At 30.9% G+C, this 21,033-nt stretch overlaps 2 protein-coding genes across 3 annotated transcripts in view; one reads left to right on the top strand and one right to left on the bottom strand.

Annotated features, from left to right (window-relative positions):
* ITP (ion transport peptide) overlaps positions 1-16,824 on the bottom strand; it is a 65,576-nt gene extending 48,752 nt beyond the window's left edge. Inside the window, exon 1 of the mRNA XM_065359636.1 lies at positions 16,680-16,824. The gene's annotated coding sequence lies outside the window, so the exon portion shown is untranslated. The remainder of the gene's footprint in view (positions 1-16,679) is intronic.
* The window catches only part of LOC135842265 (peroxisomal leader peptide-processing protease), a 52,847-nt gene that overhangs the window by 19,261 nt on the left and 12,553 nt on the right, over positions 1-21,033 (top strand). The gene's annotated exons all lie outside the window — the stretch shown is intronic.

Here is a 21,033-nt window from a genome sequence, read left to right as displayed (position 1 = left end):
GCACTAGGCAATTATGTACGTTATGCGGTTGAGATTTTACTATTAGTTCTACGAATCGCTGACTCGGTGGAATTTATATTGTAGGTGCCTTGGTGCCTGAGTTTCGCTGGAATTTCGGCCAATGCGAAAAATTTCAAGTACCGAATTACGTATGTACTATTACTTGGTACCAGTACTTATTACGATGAAGGTGCCTAGACCTACCTACCTGATCGCTATACTCGTACGTGAGCATTCTCACGTAATGTTGAATTGATTATCGTGTCTATTGTTTCGCATCTGCCCTTTTTCTACGTGCCATAAGATCATTTTTCGCTGGATAAATGCATTTTTTAATTTTTTCGTTATCTCGATGCCCACCGTTGCAATGCGAATTGTACTCGTATTACCATCGATACCACGAACTGATTCGAAGGAATGCTTCCGTCATTTTTTTCTCACACGTTTGCCCCGCGAACTCATACCTTCGAATATTGACTATGTTGGCAAAAATAAACGTATTCGTAATTACGATTACAGCAGAGATTTTTTTACGCTCAGCTCTATGAATGGTTATTGGTTGTTTAGTTTTCTTCGAATTTCCACCATTAGGTTTCTTTCTATGTCGATTTTGTAATTTCATTGATGAGACTACTAAATAAGTATGCACTTCTTGCGAGTTTGCTTTCTTTTTTAGCTTCCTATACTTGATTTGCTCACCAGTGTGGAATTTTTCTGCAGCCGAAACGTGTTTGATAACGATTTGAAAAAATTTTAGATTTGGAAAGTGTTTGGTTCACCTACTTACAATGTATTTTAGTACATATTTGAGAGATAGGGTACTTATCTGAGAAATATTGCAGCAATTGCGTAAAGTTTATAATGGGATATTCCTACATCTGTTCGTGGAATCATTAGTCTCGTGATCTGCATGAGTATGTGTGTTTGTTTATAATTATAGTACCAGACTTATTGCGAATTTATTTTCGATTTTTTTTACTCATTTCCTGAAGAGTGTTCTTCTGTTTCAAATTTAGGTACTTGAAATTGTTGAAAATCCATATTAGTCATTTTTGAATGAATTTCATCTTTTGCCAGTTCTTTTTTTATACCAATGTTATTGGAAAATATACCCACCCGAATGACGAATTTTTTTCCACGAAGCTGTGCTTAGGATTTTGAATATGACTTCGCCATGCGATATCAAAATTTCCACGCAGTTTCGTGCATAAAATTCTATGCTCGAGGGGTTTCAAGCACGTTACTACTCATTGTAGATTGATGTGGAATTTCTTTGGTCAGCCTCTCAGGGTTGTCCCTAAACTGAGTTCGGTGCAAGTGCATCCTATGGACCTATGCACTTCTTCCTCCTCTAAACAGGCTCTGAAAATTCCAATCACTGTAGTTTAATATTGAAAAAAATCATGACATTTGAAGTGAAAACGTTCAAAAATATTTTCACAGGATTCCTAAACCCAACAGGTACTGAAAGTAGTGAAAAAGTCGTGATTTTGAAAATAGACTGTAAAAGTGACGAAAAAATAACAAATTCAGTTAGTATTTCAAAAGTAGACCTACTGAAAAAAAAATGGGAGTAAAGTATCCTCTCCAAGTAAAGTTTCAAATCATGGATATGTTTTTTTTAAATGTAAGTTGACTTACCTGATTTCAAATGATAATAAAAATCTGACAAAATATCAGAAAATGGACGTAATCTTACAATTCTATGATTTTTTCCAAGTTCTTGAAAGTCAGAGTTAATATGCTCCACATATAAATATTGGAAATTATGCAAAAAATTTTCAGTTTATAAAAGCCTGACATCATGTCAAGAATTTATCGGAATTTTCTTCAAGTTTGTAAAGGCCAAACAAAATATCAAAATGTCCACAATGTGATCATTTTTTGAAATGTCTGACATAATGTCAGGAACTTGTCGAATTTTTCACGAATCACCTGACGCGGATTAGCGTTTTATTTTTGATCTTTAGAAGTCCGACATACAAGTAGGCTAATAATGAAAAATTCAAGAATTTTTTTTTTCGTTTCAAAAGTCAGCGTCTTAAAAAATTTGGACAGACCCACCCCCCGCCCAAAAAATATATCTATGTCAAAAATGAAGAAAAACTTGAAGGTTTGATTTAAACTGCTGATTTTCTTATTTCATCATCTGTCTGTAATAAATTTGACCCTGTTGAATAATTATTTTTTGTAAGGGGAGGGGGAGGGGAGGGGATGAAGGTTTCAATTGAGAGTTTTTGAAAATGTTGGAAAAATGTATACTGAGTGAAAAGTGATTTAAAAATCCGTTGGATACTTTTTTTTTTAAAAATTAATTGTTTTAGTGTTTTCTGAATTATAATTTTGCAAAAATGATGTAAAACATTTAAAAAATTGCATAAAAAACGTTGTAAAACAAAATTTTACAGGTTTGAAATTATTCTTAAGCTTTTTATATAATCTTGTGTTAAAATTTTATGTTTGCTGAACCTGAAATCTAATTCAAAAGTTAAGCTATACAAAAAGTTATTTGAATACTTACCTACCTATTACAAAAAAAAATTTACAAATTATTTTTTCATCTTCATGGGTGAATTCATTTTCATCGCAATTTTTCAATCAATTTTTGTGTAAATTTCATGAATTTTTTGTTTTTTGTTCGAATGATAGCCTATTCGTGAAAAATTTGCAAGTCGAATTTCAACTACAGTTTTCATGTTTTTTCTTTTTCATTAGTTTAGACCATTTTTATGCATTGGTATACATTCAAAAAAATTTCTTTTTTTATACATAAATTTTACCAATTTCTACGTTCGTTGTTTGAACAACTTTTTGGTGAATTTACCAACATTTTTCAATAATATAACAACTTTTTCGTATGTAGTTTTCAAAATTTTTTTATTTTTTACTTTTGGAACATTTTTACAATGCATGTTTTAGTTGTAGGTACATATATTACTTAAATCCTGATTTTTTTTTCAATTTAATAAACTAATGATTTCGTGAAATAGTAAGTAAAGAATTTTTTAATTGTCTCTTTCAAACTATTTTTTTTTCATAGTAGACGCATCTAACAAACTTTTTCTGTCATTTCATATGGTTTTTGTGATGTTTTGAGTAATTGATTATCTTTCATCTATTTCTCATGCTTTTTACATGATTTTTTTTCGAATTCATCAAAATTTTTCAAGAGTTTAAGCAACTTTTTTCGTCATTTTGCTACAATGTTCTAAAATAATTATAATCAAATTTTCTTGAATTTCAAAGAAAATTTTAAAATGTTTTTTACACATAATTTCGCAATAAATGTTTCTCTCAATTTTTCTCAAATTTTGAACAATAATTCACAATATTTCATGAAATTCCAATTAGGTACATATTAGTGTACATACGTATTTTGTGAAATTTGAAGTTTTCAAAAAAATCTCACTCTTGAAAAATTCTCGAGATATTGCAAGTGATTTTCAGCTATGAATTTTTTAATGTTATTTTTTTGTGTTGGGGGGGGGGGGGGGTGAGAGGTAAATTTTGAAGATTTTTGTGCAGTTTTACACATTGGGGGGGGATTTTAACCAAATTTTCTTAATATTTCTCTCGGTTGTGATGCTTTTTTATTGTTAAATATTTTATTTTTATAATTATGTTTTCTTATGGCTTTCCATATATATTTTCGTTTTAATGCCTTTTTCTCGTATTTGTTTTCCTCATGTCCATAAATTTTCTCATAGTTTAGGAAAATTTTTTTTGAAATCTTGAATAATATTTATCTGATTCAAGTTTTGAGTACTTTGCTTGTTTTTTAAAATTTTGGTGTCTTTTTTTCATTTTCATTTTTTTTTCTTATTTTCAAAAATTTTTATTCAGTTTAGAAAATTTTTTTTGAATAGTTTTTTACTTCTCATTTCCACAAATCTCGCACTCCTCGAATGACTTTTCATCGTTTTCATTTTCTTACTGATTTTCAAAATTTTCAATGTTAAGTCGCTCGCCGAAGCTATTACCTATTTTACTCCTTCATGGAAAAAAGTTTTCTTTTATTGTGAAAACTTCATAGCGATTTTTTGTCAACAGAACCGAATCGTCTATCACATTCAAACGATTAATTCCCTGCTTTTTCAAATCGCAAAAATTTAAATGACGTAATTATTAAACGACAACGTACGATTAATTAGTTATCGCGAAATCCTCAAAATTTTCCATCATCTACTCGTATAGTTATTTCAATCATGGCAAATTCAAATTCAAAAATAACATCACACTTATGCGCGACGAGTGCGCGAATTTTTTTTGTTGCCTTGACTCTCGATCGAGTTTATTCGACTGGACAGTTTGATTAGCCGGTTCGAGCTGGATGCGTTTGACTAGCTTTTCGGCGTTTTAATTACTGACTGGTAAAAATAAAATCTTAGCTGCAAGCAAAAGGGTGTATCTTCCACGCGCAATTATTCGTCAAATGATCACCGAAGCGAAAAAAAATTCTATGTATATACCGCAATTTAAACGCGAATTTCATCATGCTCAAATTTTCACAAAGGTATTAACGATATCGTTTGTACTCGTATAAATTCATTGACGTCGCTCAATCATAGGTGATCGTATTACATGTAGTTATAGACTATAGTGGTTTTGTCTGAAGCACAATTATTCTTCACAGGACGTCAGTAATTTTTATATCACTGCACAATACCTCGATAATGAATTTTTTTTACACCAGGAATATAGGGTCTTATTCGAATATTTTTTCGTCGTAAAATGTTCAACTATGTAAATACTTCCGCCAAACCACCCCCGCATTTGTAGCAAAATAACATCGAACCAGTCCAATAAAAAGCTTACTTTTTCCCTACATTATTGCAGAACCAATTAAAACCGCGCAATTGAAAAACACCTTCGTAAAACATGCTGACGACGAAGTATAATCGTACTATATACGAAAAACTCGATCAAATACGAGCTTTAAAAACTGCAGCAGGAAATTGGCACCGCGCGTTGATTGGTTGAAAAAGAGGTAAATACATACAAATAAAATATGAAGAAAAAAAAAAAGCAAAATTCACCGCTAACCGGTCGAAAAAACGTGATTTTTAATTACCAGCGAGATGGTAGCCATTACAGTTCAACGATGCAATAGAAGCGATTTTCAGTCTCGTGATACATTATTTTATACACTGGCTGATTATGCGGTTACCAAAGCTAAAGCTACAGCGAGGCGAAAAGTTTCGCGATATAAAGCGTGAGAATAGAGGCTATTGGCGATACTGGTTATTGCCGCGGATGTACTTTTCGTTTATCGTGCCACTTTTTTTTTCTTTTTCTCCAGTATATGAATTTCAAAGCGATCACGACGACGAATATGTTGCAAAAATACGAATATGGAAGACGTTGGTTGTGTCGGTAGTGTGGATGCAGTTATGGTCTGGGAAAAAGACACGGTGCCATCAGAAACTCAGGCGGCGTGTACTTCCATCTATGCAATTCTTCTGATTTCTCTTTCTCTAAGAGAATCCATACAGTTGTGCACGCTTCTCGAATACTAATAGATAAATGTTGCTTTTTATTATATCATTTTTATCCGACAACTACTCGAACTTATACTATACGATCAATTTTCCATACGGTTTTTTCTCCATCTCTTTGCGTCTCTGTCGAGTTTTTAATTATCTATTCGCGATTTTTAATATTTGCTGGGCCTGCGAAGAAGGGGCAGTAGAACCTTGAATAGTAACTCGGGTGTAATTCGTAGAAGAGTTGTCTGTATTCTTCGAGCCAATTGTTTCCACGTGATTCATCGTACACGGTGGAATTTGCCAACTCAAGCAGACATCTTTGCTTTTACATCTCGATTTACCACCCGCGTCTTGTACGTAGGTATATATATACTCTTTGTTCTGAGCCGAAAAAATTGACGTCAGATGCGCATTTTTTTTTTATAGATGTATTGTCTTTGGAATTTATAAATAGAATTATTTCCAGGGCACGTACAACGATTATGTATTGTACCGTGATTTTATTATATGAAAAGCATCCGAAAAATGACCAGTGGTGCGTAGAATCAGACGTGCGTATGTATTTGACATTGGTATTCGATTCGAGGTAGGTCAAGGTTCGACCTAATCGCCACTGTATTTTCCTTTTAACAGCTATAGGTACATTTTTGTACCTATACGGATAATTTCACGTTGCCCTTCAACCTGGTTCTGATGGGCAACAACCCTTTCTACTCACTATGTTCGAGATGAAGAAGAAAAGTACCTACACATCCGATGTCCACTGTCCGCTCATTTCATAACCAGTCGACAAATCCGTTAACTTTCTTATATGGTGTTTCATTTGTAGCGATAATACTTACTCTATATAATGTTATGTTGGGTAACTCGAAAGATATATTCTTGTAAAGTTGGTACATTTCCATTTGTTTCGTTATTACTTTTGAGATTTGAGTCTTGAGCCTTTGTACGTATATGTGTTAAGGATACCCCAATTACACCATTAGCGAAATGTTTGTCAAGTTCACGAAAAATCGAATTTTTCTTCTGCCTACGTGAGCTCAAATTGGATCACGTTGAACCAACGCCTGAGTGAAAATGAAACTCGAAAATGTAGATGAGGTTAGCCTTTATCTTCGTATCGTGTGAAATGCAAAATTTTTCGAGACCTTTCCCCTCTCTTCTTTTCCTCCTACGACCTCCGAAAGTTTAGTTTCATGAGCGAACTACGTGTAAAATATTGTAGCTTTTACGTGTATTTATTCGGCGTTCTTTGGAAATTTTTGCAAAATTAGACCAGCTCCAAAGAATTCGATATTTTCCACGATGTTCTGGTGGGAAATGAAACACAATCATCGTGGTCTCTTTTTTCATGAAAAATTGTTCAAACCATGATACTCAAAATTGAAAAATATTTAAAAATCACAGGAAAACTCTTGAAAAAAATATTAAAATCTACCAAAACTGCCAAAAATTGCTAAAATTACAAACATCAAAATTTCTCGAAAAATTGCATAAAACGTCGCAAAAACATGTTAAATTGAGTTTAAAAAAAAGCAATAAAATTATTCAAAAAATCAAAAACTGGTTAGATTTTTGGAAAATTTGGAAAAATTCAGCGAGAATGGCGTAAGACTTGATCAAGATAATAATATATTTAAAATCACACAAAAATGTTTAAAAAACATTTTAAAAGTATTTCAAGTTATCAAAAACTGATAAAACTTCAGCAAAATTTGATGAAATTATCGATAAAAAAAGAAATGTCCAAAATGACATTAAAACACTTTAAAGCATTATAATAATTGAAATTTATCTTTCAAAAAAATTTATATAAAAATCGTTGAAACATGTTAAAATTGCATAACATTTTTTTTTTAAAGCATTAAAGCTATTTTAAATTGCCAAAAAACTGGTGAAACTTCAACGAAATTTCAGGAAATTTAGCAAAAAAAATGTGCAAAAAATTATTGAAACATGTTAAAAGTGACATTAAAACACTTCAAAAACATATTAAAACTATTCAATATTATATCACCAAATACTGATGAAATTCATAATTATAAAATTCGGAAAATTTTGTATAAAATCTATAAAAAGTCATTAAAACATCTTGAAATGAGACATAAAAGCAATATTTAAAAAGCAATAGAATCATTTAAAACTTCAAAAACTGATAAAATTACATTAAAAAAAAAATTGTCTTTACAAAAAAAAAAAAAAAATGCATAGAATGTGGTTGAAATATCTAAAAGAACTTTTTCTAAAAGCATTAAAGTTCACAAAAATTGCTAAAAATTATGTAAAAATTTACCAGAAGAGCATTAAAATCATTAAAACTTATTTTTCAAAAATTGATGAAATTTTGACTAAATTCACTGTAAAAATACGTACATATACCAAAAGAGCATTAAAATCATTAAAACTTTTTTTCCTAAAATTGATCAAATTTTGACTAATTTCACTGGGTTTTATGCTTCATTATAGATTTCAACAACATTATTTTTATGCAAATTTTTACTGTTGAAATTTCATCATTTTTTATGATTTTTAATGAATTTAATTCTTTTTTGGGATGTTTTTATTCAATTTTCATGATATTTTATGAAAATTGGGCTGCATTTTTATTAGTTTTTGATGATTTTGAATGGTTTTTTTACCAATTGAAGTTGATTTATGTCATTTTTACCAATTTTTATACAATTTTCATTTAATTTTATCAAATTTATTTGAATTTTCATCAATTTTTGGAGTTCTGCGCAATATTATTACTAACATGATTCTTTTAACGATTTTATTTTTTGCAGTTTTCCGTAAATTTCACTGAATTTTGGTAAAATTTGATTAAATGTTTGTGATTTTCAGTGATTTGGGTATCTACTTTTTAAGCCACTTAATTTTATCCCTTCACTGAAATTTCATTTTTTTCAAGTACCTATTTGATATGATTTGAATGCTTTTTGTGCTGTTTTATGTCATTTTAACATGTTCTATGCTATTTTCACGGAATTTTGTTCAATCTTACTGAAATTTCATTAGTTGTTGATGATTTTGAAAAAGTTTAATGCTTTTCAAAGATTTTCATGGCATTTTCAGATGTTTTAATAATGTTCCTTTTATTGGGGTTTGGCCCATTTTGCCAAATTTTACTGGAATTTTATTTAGTTTTTGGCAATTGTCAGTTTTAACGTATTTTAACGATGTGTTGTACAATTTTCATTGAACTCCACTGTCAAATTATGGTGAAGTTCATGATTTGTTTTTTACTCAATTGCTCGAATTCAACAGTTGCCCATTAAAGTGTTCCTTATCTCTCCCTTAGTCTCTCTACCCCCTTCCCTTCCCGAGCAAGAATTTTCTAAATCTATGCATTACCTTTATTAGAAACAGTTTTTGGAAAAACAATTCTTGAAAACATGGGTATTCAAAGTAGTCAAAAAGGTAGTGAAGAAATTAAAAAATTCAAACGCCCTACAAAAACGTTCAAATCATTGAAAAGAAAAGTTTTTTTTTGATGAATATTAAAAAATACTTTGTACACAGATTTTCTTGAAATTTTAATTTTTTTGAAAATTTTCATGTAAAAAATTTGATTTTGTTACGGTAATTTTTTTGTGTTTTTAGAGGGGGATGTGGAGGGAGAACTTTCGGAAAATTTAATTGAAAAAAGGTAATGAAAATAATTGTGATTTTTTCAACGAAAAAAATTCCATTCGATACCATGTTTGAATGTTTGAAAATTTTATCCTTTTTCAGGAGAATTTTCATTTTTATTGAAAAAAAATTTCTGCGTTTTTTCATTTTATTTGGATTTTTTAGCAGTGTTTTAAAATTTAATTACATATGAGTTAATCCAATAAAGGCCAGTTTACTGTCTCAAAATTGGCAAAATTAAGTCTTCGAGTTGGAATTTTTTTTATTGAATAAAAAAATTTGCAAAAGTGGTCAGATTTTTTTTGTTTCTTTAATTGCACGTTGCACGTTAATGGTCATTAAAAATTGCAATACTTTTCATTTTGAGAGAAAGTGAGAAAGTGATTGAAAAAATCATTCTTTATTGAGATTTATAATTTGTAATTCTTGTTTTTTGCCCTCAGAATGATTTTTCTTCAACTCGTCCCATGTACGTCTACGTATGTTATTAGGCTGCACCATTTCAATCCATGGAATAGAGCTTCGTTTGGTTTTAAGAATTGCTTTGAATAAAAAAGCCAAATCTTTCAAACTAATCCATTTTCAACCCCTTACGGTACATTTCAAAGTACAAGTACAATGTACATAAACTACAGCTACACTTACAAAAGAACCTACTGCACGAAGACCTACAGTTGTACATTTACCCATTCGTCGCCGCACTTTGCGCATTTCAGCACGTCGAAAAGTATGAGGGAAAAAAAGCATACCATCCATACCAGCTACTGTTTGTACCATACGACCATCTGATGGCCTTTCTCATTAAACCATAGAGTCGAGCGTCGTCTAATGATTGAAACAATGCGACAAATTATTTCTCGGGATCAAGCTCATGCCGAATGAGTTTACCACGGAATGCGATCGGTAAGCAAATTCCTGATTGAATTTGCGCATTTCAAGACTATAGTTAGAGTTACACTGCAGTAGATACAGTATAAAATGGTGGATGCGTCGCGATAGTTTGTATTATTATTAGCGGTACGATACAGTTGACTGGTCGCAGGAATTTATAAGTAACTTTTACAAGAGGAATAACGAGATGTCTTTGACTGATTTTTTTTCCTTCTGCGAAAATCCTCTCAACAATTGGCACGTATCGATGGTTAAAATTGGCAACAAGGTGGTAATTCAATTATTACCTGTAAAGGTGATTAAAAATTTCGTATCACTGTGTCAAGCGTGTGTGGGACGTGGGTACACTTGTGAATTGTGATTGATGAAAAAATAAGATATAAGGTGGTACTCGAATGGCACGCGAAAGTCGAAATGTTCATTAAGATTAAGATAGGTACTTGGATATTCGATTATGGTAAAATTTGTTTACTTTTAGTCACTCATGTCTTTGAAAAATTAAGCATAAATCGAGTATAATGGTGAGATTTGGATTTGGCTCATTTAATCATAATCTATGATGTATTGTGCCTTGTGGTTCATTTTACTTTCAATAGGCGATTTGGGTGAAATTTTCCACAATTTGTGTTCCTATTTTTGTATCGATTGTGTTATCAATACTCTAATTATGATTTACTGTACGATTTGATTCTTTCAAGAGACTCTTTAAGATGTCAGGTCACATAAGGTTACACAAAACTTTGACCTTTGCCATTGTTTTCTGGCTGTTTTATAGATGATAATCGATGAATTGTCAAGTATTACGTATAATTAATAAACAAACTACTCTATATTATAGAGGGTAATCCCATCGGTAAAATCACATGGTGATTAATCATAAACTTATTCATCAAAGTGGTAAATCTTTGAACTTGATTCCAAGTTTCCAAAAATCGAGGTATTATCTTTTGAAATCGATATCTCGAACGATTATTTCATTTTATTTCGTATAAATTCAAATACAATCTGTAAGAAATCTCTATGAATGAAACAAGGCGTTGATCATTCATTCTGTTCCGTTTAAAAATCTGTATTTATATTGATCAGTGAAAACGAACTCGATGATGAAATCGATCGTTTTAGAATACTGATGCACTTCCTTAAAAATTTCGTAGTATTAAACCTTGAACGTTTATATCCTAGTTCTTATGTTTACCTTTTACTTTTTTTTTTCTTTCGATTTACTCAATCGCCGAAATTAAACCAATCTGTTTGTATCGGATCAAAACTGTCTATACAGGTGAAAAATTACTCCGAATAATAATTACCTAGCTCTGTATCAGGATATACTCTTAAGTAGGTGCTGTATAGAGTGTGTTATACCTACAGATTTGAAAAATAAACACGTATGTGATAAACATGATAACAAACTAGAAGAGGATTCTGGCATGAATATTAAAAACTAAAGAGCCAATTGCCGTGTTACGATATTATGTCACTTTTATTTTCGATACCTTACCTAGGGTAATTAACATCCAGTCTAGACAAATCGTGCCAAAATGAAAAATTTTCCTTTAAGTTTTTTACGACCTTGAATAAAATAATGAAAATTGCATGCGAAATGCATTATAATATGTAGTTGGTACCTATACATCTATCTTATACAATTTGGCAGTTCGTGATTCATTCATGATGGAAATTTCGTTACAATCGACAATTATACTTGTAGCCCATGGGCTTGATATCGTGGGTACTGGGTAGGTATCTTCCATATAGGTAAAATGATTTATCAATTCGATATAAAGCCACAGGTAGATTTTTATGGTAGTATCTGGAACCTTTACATGTAAAAAAGCTAGTCACGAAATGAAACGCGTCTACCTTTTTAATAAAACTGGGAGTTATTTTCACAAAATTGAGTCAAGTGGTTGAAATACCCACGAAGAATGTGCATATTCTTGGAAATTCGTCAACAATGTGATTAATTTTGCGGCTCGTGGCAATTTGTATTGAATTCCCAGAATACAAACTTTACCTACCTGCGAACCTACATATAAAATACGAGTAGGATATTTTTAAAAATCAATGCGGTCAAGTTGGGTAATTTTGGAAAATACCTACGAAGTTCATTAACCATTTCACGATCTAAATACGCGTCCGGTTATGTTTCCGTGTAAGATTTACCCAATTTAATCCGCATTCTAGATGTGTCATTCGATTATGGTCAGTTGAGATGAGGCTGATTTCCAAGTTGATATTGATTCGTGAACCAATGCGAGAGTTCTGATTTATGTAGAATTTTAGCAAATTTGCTATACATTAGGAAGATATTGTTCTTTTACTGGTCAGGAATAAGAGAATACGGTTGTAACTGGTCCTGGTTTGGAGCCTCGAACTACTTTCGTTCGGTTTTCTGGCCAGTCAAAGTTAGTTGTAATTTCATTCAGATTGCGTACATAATTTATGACTAGGATTTTTAAACTGTAAAAATCATTTTGAAAAATTGAAAAAAAAGAGAAATAAAAATGTAAGAAACCTAATTTTAGCCATCTTTAAATTTTTTTGAAGAAAAATTTTATCAATTTTTTAAAATAATTACTCGATGAGGAAACGACAAACGTGAATATCCAAACTTTTAATTTCTCTTATTCTTATGTTACGAGTATTCCAACAGACAAAAAATGATAATATAATTTATCTACAATTGATATTTTTTCACAGCATGGGAAACAGAAAATGGAGAGGGGGAGGGGTGAAACTAAAACATCAGTTTTTGATCTAATGTTTTGTACATAAATGTTGAGTGATTACCTTCATGCCTTGTGTTTGCAATTCGTATCATCTAGATATATTATAAATTATTGTCAACCCACTAATCGAGATTTTTTTTTCTTTTGTTTCAGGTGAGTACAAATTTTTTTCACGAGAGTAAGAGAATACGATAATAAGTGAGTAAATTGCATGTATGATTTACGCGAATATATTACTCATTCAAATTCATAAATCGAAGTATAGGTAATTATCCGAGTGCTTATTCGACTTCTTAAAATTGACATAATCATATTGTCACCTCTTCAAATACCCTAAATTTTACATACCTAGATAATTTTATTTAACCAATACTGACTCATGAATATTGCTTGGAATTATGTGCCAAAGTGATAATGATTGTTATGTAGGACTGTAGGTATAGTTATTTGAAGTTTGATATTACTCGGGTTTGAATTTTTTCATGGATTGATTAGGTAACCCTTTCAAGTCTGAAAATAATTCAATAAATGAATCGAAAATTTCATTGGAGAAAGTTGACTGAAAAACTGAATAGAAATTTTCCCCAAAACATTTTGTGGTTGTTTTTGAAAATTAAAAAATTCTTTAAAAGAGATAACTTTACTTTTGAAGACGAATGCAAGCGAAGAATCAGAAGTTTTGCTGGATAAAAACACTTCAGCAGTTGATAATTTCTTTTGAAAAATTAGGTATGTATTTTTCAAAGTTCAATAGAAAATACAAGTACACACCCTGTTCAAAAATTTCGATCTGAATCCATAAATAAGGAAGTTGTTGTAAATTTTTTATTTCAGAATTTGAGACTGAAAACTGCGTAAGTCACACTTTAAATTTCCTTTGACATTAAAAATTTAAATTTTGGGACATGAAAAAAATTTCATGATGTGAACATTTTGAGTAAACTTTCAGATTTTTTTTCAAGTTTTTGGAATGTTTTATGGAGGTACAGAATGAATAATGCAAAGGTTTACATTTTTCAATAAATGAAAGAAATTTTTTCATGAAAATTTCCATATTAGAAAATTGGTGAATTTTAGTTGATTGGATTTTGAAAAAATCCCAATAAATTTTTTTTAAAGCTAAAACTTCTGAAAAATTGACAAAAGTTGATTTTGAATATGAAAATTTATGATTTGTGGGAACAGATTTTCCAATGGAGGGGGGGGGGGTGAGTCCTCAATTATCATTACAATATGTGTCTCAGCTCCATCGGACCCTTTACCTTTCCATTGTGTCGATAAAATTTAATTATCGAAGTCATGAATTTTTTTCCTCCAAGAAAATGTTTCGAAAAATTCCCCAAAAATTCCCCCAAATTAAAAAACTTTGAAAACGTTAAATTTTTGATTGAAAATAATTGCGATTTGCAGCTAGTGATAATTTTAAATTTTCACTTTCTGTTCAATGATGTGAATAAAGTGAGTGTCGAAAAGGCAGTTGGAAAAACCTAAAAATAGAAAAAAAAATTCGAAAATTTGTTTAAAAAGAATTGTGAAATGTTGTCAGAACTGTTCAAAGTCGTACAAACGTCATTAAAAATAATTTAACTGAAAAACAATTGAAGTAATACTTGAATAATTCATGAAAGTATTTTGAAAGACTTGACACTTTTTGAGGTGATAATTAGGTATTTTTTTAAATTCGTTTAAAAATGCAAAAAGGGTAAAAATGGCTCGAAATATTACTGCGAGTTACATTTTTTTTTTTTTTTTTTTTTTTGCAAATCAACACAGTACCTACCTAATATTTTTGGTCCCAATTTTGATGGGAACTTTTTCGAACAGAAAATTATGCAAAAACCAATAAATTTTTACGTAAGAGGCGGAGAGGGAAGGGTGAGAAGTAAATGAAAGGAGGGAATGGGGAATGATGGCGAAGTACTAAAGATTTTTTATAAAAGTTAGGTACAATCTTTTTTAGCTGATTCGTTATAAAAATCCTAAAAATGGACGCTAAGTTATTGCAATTTGCTGAATGAGTCGAAAAATTAATTCAAAATTAAGTACATACTTACATTTTTTTTTTTGAATCTGGTGAACGACAGAACACGATATTACGTAGCTCACGAAAATGAGTAGCTTATTTGAAACTTTTTTGCATACTAAGTCATTACGTAGGTACTCTTGATTATTATTTTATTGATAGCGGGTTGAGAATCACTGAACCTGATTCAAAAATAGAACCATTGACCCTTTCTTTGTTTTATGATACTCGTATTCTGAACAGTCTGTTGAAAAGTTTTAAAAGCTGTCACATTTATGGAGGTAAATTGATACTCGTAGGTTGAAATATTGCCAAATTTCTGATTTTTAATCCAGAGTAATTATAAACACCCCCCCCCCCTTCAAAAAAATATAAATAGATATGAAAATGAAAAAACTTTTCAGTACAAATCAATTTAAAAAATAAAAATGAAAATTTTGATTTTTTTCAAGTTTGATGCTTTTAGGTTTTTATTTTTTTAATTATTTTATTTTATTTTATTTTATTTTTCTAGTAGGTAATGAGATCTTTATTAAAAATCAGAAAAAATGCTTGCCATTCCCCCCCCCCCCCCCCGTTTTCTTGAAAATAGCCTTCTGACCCCCCTTCTAACATGTTCCCTCGTAGTTTTTAAATGTTGAAAAATTAATAAAGGTTGTGATTCAAAAAATCAACATACAGAAAATGTTGCAAATTTGATCAATTTTTTGTTTGGAAAAGCCACAGGAACTAATGAATTTCGCAATTGATACCTAAATATGCGATTGTAATTCATTGTAGATCCGAACCCCTCAACTTCTTACACCTCCTAAGAAAAAATCGAAAGTGGGGACCAATTGCCGCTTTTGTCTCCCCCCCCCCTTCTGGATGGACCTCTACAAGTATATTTTTTTTCGAGGTTTCATAGCAATGTTTTTAAATCCAGTTTATTCATTTCAGTCAATTTCCAATAATTTTGGAAAGTTTTGCAAAGTTGAAAGCATCACTACTTTGGAGGAAAAAATATAATATTGGGAATACATAATACGTTTTAGAGTTTATAATTTTGGTTCGAAGCATCTTTCATATTCGAACTTATGCATCCCATTAGTCCCATTACATTTAGCATTTTTGAAGAAAAAAAAACAACACATCTTGGTTTTTTTGGACCTTCTGTTGTTTGTTGACATTTATCAGCAAACCGTTTAATGATTAAAGAGTTTTCATCTAGATTCCATTGAGTGAAAATAGATTTTCATTTTATATACTGAAATTTTGAGGAAACCCCTCTGATCTTGAAAATCAAGAATAAATTCATGTAAAAATATTTTAATTGCTGTGAAAATAATGCACCAGAAAATACGTCCAAGCGAAGTCATTTTCCTCGGCTCGTGTAGCGAAAATTTATTTTAAAAATCACACGAGTAGAACAGGGAAGAGTATTGCACTTCTACAAAGCATGTAAAAGCACATCTGCTAAATAAACGCGAACACGTTTTTATAAAATTTCAGTCAAACGACTCTTTTTATCGAGCTTCGTATGTATGTACTAGTACATACTTGGAATGGATTCGAGTACAGTGACAAATAATAGCCCTGGTCCATTGTTAAGCACCAACAGACAAATGATTACTTGAACAAACGATTCTCGCGTTTTTGAAATTGGTCCAGAGACCAGAGCTGTTGTAAAGCATCGAAACTTGTCTTGTAAATTTTCATCGCACAAAGTACATACGAGTACTTTCTAATGTAAAATTTGCTCTAGATTTCAAACACGTGTATTCCTATGTGCTTTTATACGTAAATTTACGAGACAAAATTTGAATTTAAGCCAAAGCCAGGTGTCGGTTTCGCTCGCGATTGACCTGTTTGATTGGTGAAAAAATTCGTAGCCTAGGTATAAGGCTAAATTATGGAAAAAATCATGCAAAATCTTACCTTTAAGGTTTTTCTGTCGATGGTGGTTGAATTGTGGAGAAAATCCGGCGTGAATGGACACAATCGTAGGTACTAGCGAATTATCGAAAATAACGTTCGACTCAAGAAGATATCTTATTTATCAAATTACAGACTACCTGCTGAGTGAGTCGCTCGTCAAATAAGGGAGGTTATTAAGTTTTTTTTGTTGTGTTTTCGCAATGACGTAGACGGGTTTTTTTAAATCAACCTCAATTTGTTGATCCGACTCCTACATCATATTCTCGTTATTGCACAATTCTTTTCTGGATAATCTTCAACCCTTAATTCGTTAATAACGTCGTATTTTTATAAAAACGTCCGACGCCTGCGACCAACCACAAAATTGATCCTTTTGAGCGATACGCGCCGTGTAGCGTTGTATGTATATTTTTAGTAAATATTTTTTTTTCACCCTTTTCTTCGTATCAATCAAAATAAAACAAATTTTGATTTGAGCGAAGAAAAAAAAATTCTGACTCGTGTACGACGATGACAGTGGGTGTTTTACATATGTATTCTCGTATGGGGTTCTATCTAATTTTATTACGAGTACATTAGGCCTATTATAATTTTTCATATTCGCGTGTTCTTGACACGAATGAAAATTTTTCGCGCCAAATGTTTCCGTCTTGTGTAGTGATAGCGAAAATGTGTTTATTCATTTCCGGAATATAAGGCGAGAACAGACGTTAAAAAGTTATTAAATTGCCAAAAAAAATGACATTTGGCTTTCGATTTCGGCTCATCGCCCAGCACCTTATTTGATGACGTGTTCATTGTGCGTACAATGTTCTTCAATTTACGGTCAGTTTGCGTCATTGTTTAGATGTAGAGGTACTACTTGAGAGAGTTAATGAGATATATATGGCAGAAAATTGTACGTTTTGGCAATTCGTCGTTATATTAATAAGCCTACTTTATTTTCGTTTGTGCGGTCGCCGCCGCCGCCGCCATTAAATAGCCTATGCTATGTTCGGCTTGGGCATTCTTCAATTTGTTATCGATCATCGATGATTGAAAGATGGTAATAAGGGCTGGTCACAAGGTTAACGATATCGTATTCGTCTGCAAATGACGTAAGATGAATTAAACTCAAATTTATTTCTGTCTGAACTTTTCACCAATTGTTGATTGTGAGAACTTTTATAATACAGCGGCGTAGATAATTATTGTCGTCGGATGTTTGGAATTTTTGTTTTGTTTTGAGACTTATGATTTATTTCCAGGAATTATTGAATCCTTGTGAGTGGAAATTGTTTTTTTTTAGATTTTTGCTGAATTATTGAAAAATTACTTCTTTGACAATGTAAATTGGCATAAGTCATCAATCTTAACCCTTCATCCCCGCACCTGTTTCAGGTATCCCAAAATTGACCAATTTTGAGATCGATCAATCGTGTGAACCAAACAGTTTATGACCATCACTTAAAGATCAAATAATTACATATTTAATTTTTGCAACCAAAAATTTGACCAATTTTTTTAGGTTAAAAAATTGACCACTTTGTGGATGAAAAAATTTATCAATTTTGAAGAGACCAACAAATTGATCAATTATGTCAACAGGACTAGATAATGATTAATTTTGAGCTTTAAAAATGTACCAATTTTGAGGATCCAAAAATTGCCCAATTTTAAAGGCCAAACAATTCATGACCATTCAAAATTTTGAGGACTGAAAATTGGCCACCTTAGTGGGCAATAAATTGAGCAATTTTTAGGAGATCGACAAATCGATCTATTATGTGGATCAAAAAGTGAAAAAATTTTAGCTCTGAAAATTCATCTCCCTAATAAAAAACACGAACCTCACAAACTGAATCTACCCCCGCCCCCTCTCCAATTTTACGGATGTAATAATGTTGTAATCATAAACACCCACAAAAAACAAAAAAAAATCATGACCACTCTTGAAGTTTGAAGTATTGGCCAATCATGTGACTTACAAAATTAACTAATCGTACGAGGACAAAAAATTGATTAATTTTGGGGAATGATGACTCCAATTTTGAGAGCTAAAAATTGACGAATTTTTGAAAACTAAAAATTAATCAGTTTTGAGATTTACAAATCAACCAATTTTGAGGTCAAAAAAATTGCCAATTGTTCAATTTTGGGGAATAAGGACTAAAAACAGACCAACTTTGAGGGCTAAAAATTGATGAATTTTGAGAACTAAAAATTAATCAGTTTTGAGAACTAGAAAATCAATCAAGTTTTTGAACAAAGTTTTCGTAGCCATTCGTGAAAAATTGACCAATTTTGAGGACTTGAAATTGACCTATTTTAATTGATTAATTTTGAGGACTAAAAATTAACCAGTTTTGGGAATCACAAATCAACCAATTTTGGGGACAAAAAATTGACCAAGTTACTGAACAAACTTTTCATAGCCACTTGTGAAAAATTGACTAATTCTTAGCTCCAAAAATTGATCCATTTTGTTAAAAAATTGACTAATTTTGAGGGCTAAAATATTGATTAAGTATGTGAACTATATTTTGACCAATTTTGAGGACTAAAAATTTACCAATTGTATAAGGATAAAAAATTGTTCAATTTTAAGGGATGGGAACTGAAAATTGACCAATTTTGAGGGCTTAAAGTTGATGAATTTTGAGAATTTGAAAATTAATCAGTTTTGAGAACTACAAATCAACCAATCTTGGGGGCAAAAAAATGACTAATTGTAAGGACAAAAAATTGTTCAATTTCGCTGAATAAGGACTGAAAATTGATCAACTTTGAGGGCTAAAAATTGATTAATTTTGATAACTAAAAATTTATCAGTTTTTAGAACTACAAATCAACCAATTTTGAGAATCAAAAAATTGGCCAAGTTTTTGAACAAAGTTTTCGTGGCTACCTACTCGTGATAAGTTGACCAATTTTGAGTACTGAAAATTGACCTATTGGCTATTTTAATTGATTAATTTTGAGGACTAAAAATTAATCAGTTTTGAAAACTACAAATCAACCAATTTTGAGTGTCAAAAAATTGACTAAGTTATTGAACAAACTTTTCATAGCCACTTCTGAAAAATTGACTAATTCTTAGCTCCAAAAATTGATCAATTTCCTACAAATAATTGACTAGTTTTGTGAGCCAAAATATTGATTGAGTATGTGAACCACATTTTGACCAATTTTTAGAACTAGAAATTGACAAATTTTGAGTTGCAAAAATTGATCACTCTTGACGATTGAAAAATTGATCAATTTTCAGCATAAAAAAGGTGATTATGTTTTTTACTCGTGAGCTTCAAAAAATCAATTTACCTATTTAGGAAACCAAAAAATTGATCAAGTTTTTAAACACAGTTTTCGTAGCCACTCGTGAAAAATTGACCAATTTCGAGGACTAAAAATCAATCTCTTAATCAGTTTTGAGAACCACAAATCAAGCAATTTTAAGGGTCAAAAAATTGACCAAGTTATTGAACACACTTTTCATAGCCATTTGTGAGAAATTGGCTAATTCTTAGCTCCAAAAATTGATCCATTTTGTTAAAAAAATTGACTAATTTTGAGGGCTAAAATATTGATTAAGAAAGTGAACCATATTTTGACCAATTTTGAGTATCAAAAATTGATCACTGTTGAAGATTGAAAAATTGATCAATTTTCAGCGGAAAAAAAGTGACGACGTTTTGATTACTTGTGAGCTTCAAAGAATCAATTTACCTATTTTAGGAAAACAAAAAAATTGACCACTTTTGAAGATCACAGAATTGCCTAATTTTGAGGACTAAAAAATTGACCAATTACAAATTATGACATTAGGGGACACAAATAATTCTATGAGCAATTGAGCATCGTCTTATTTTTTCTTTGAGCATTTCAATTAGGGGAAGATAATTCTTCCAGAATAGCTCAATTTTATTTACTCTTCTTTTTTTAGCACTTTAAAAAAAATATTTGATTAATTTTTCGAAATTTTCTACATTTTATCAAATTTTAGTCATTTTTTACTATTTTTGTGACGTTTGAACGATGAATAAATTTTTAAGCAATTTTTGAAAATTTTACTCAATTGTGCTGATTTTTGATCAATTTATGGTAGGTAATTTTTCCAATAGTTTCTACAATTCTGACAAATTTTCGTGCAATTTTTGCGACAGTTTACCAATTCTCTGTCAATTTCAAGTACTTTGATGACATTTTTTCACACATTTTTAAGCAATTTTTGAAAAACTTGGCTCAATTACGCTGATTTTTCATCAAGTTACGTGGTAATTTTTCATTAAATTTTGAGAATATTTGATTGGTTTTTGAAAATTTTTAACACCTAATTTACTTAAGTAATTTACTCAACATTTTACCCAAATTTTGA

This window comes from Planococcus citri, chromosome 4, assembly GCF_950023065.1.
Source record: "Planococcus citri chromosome 4, ihPlaCitr1.1, whole genome shotgun sequence".
NCBI lineage: Eukaryota > Metazoa > Arthropoda > Insecta > Hemiptera > Pseudococcidae > Planococcus > Planococcus citri.
The sequence above is the reverse complement of the archived record's forward strand: the minus strand, read 5'-3'. Positions and strand labels throughout refer to the sequence as shown.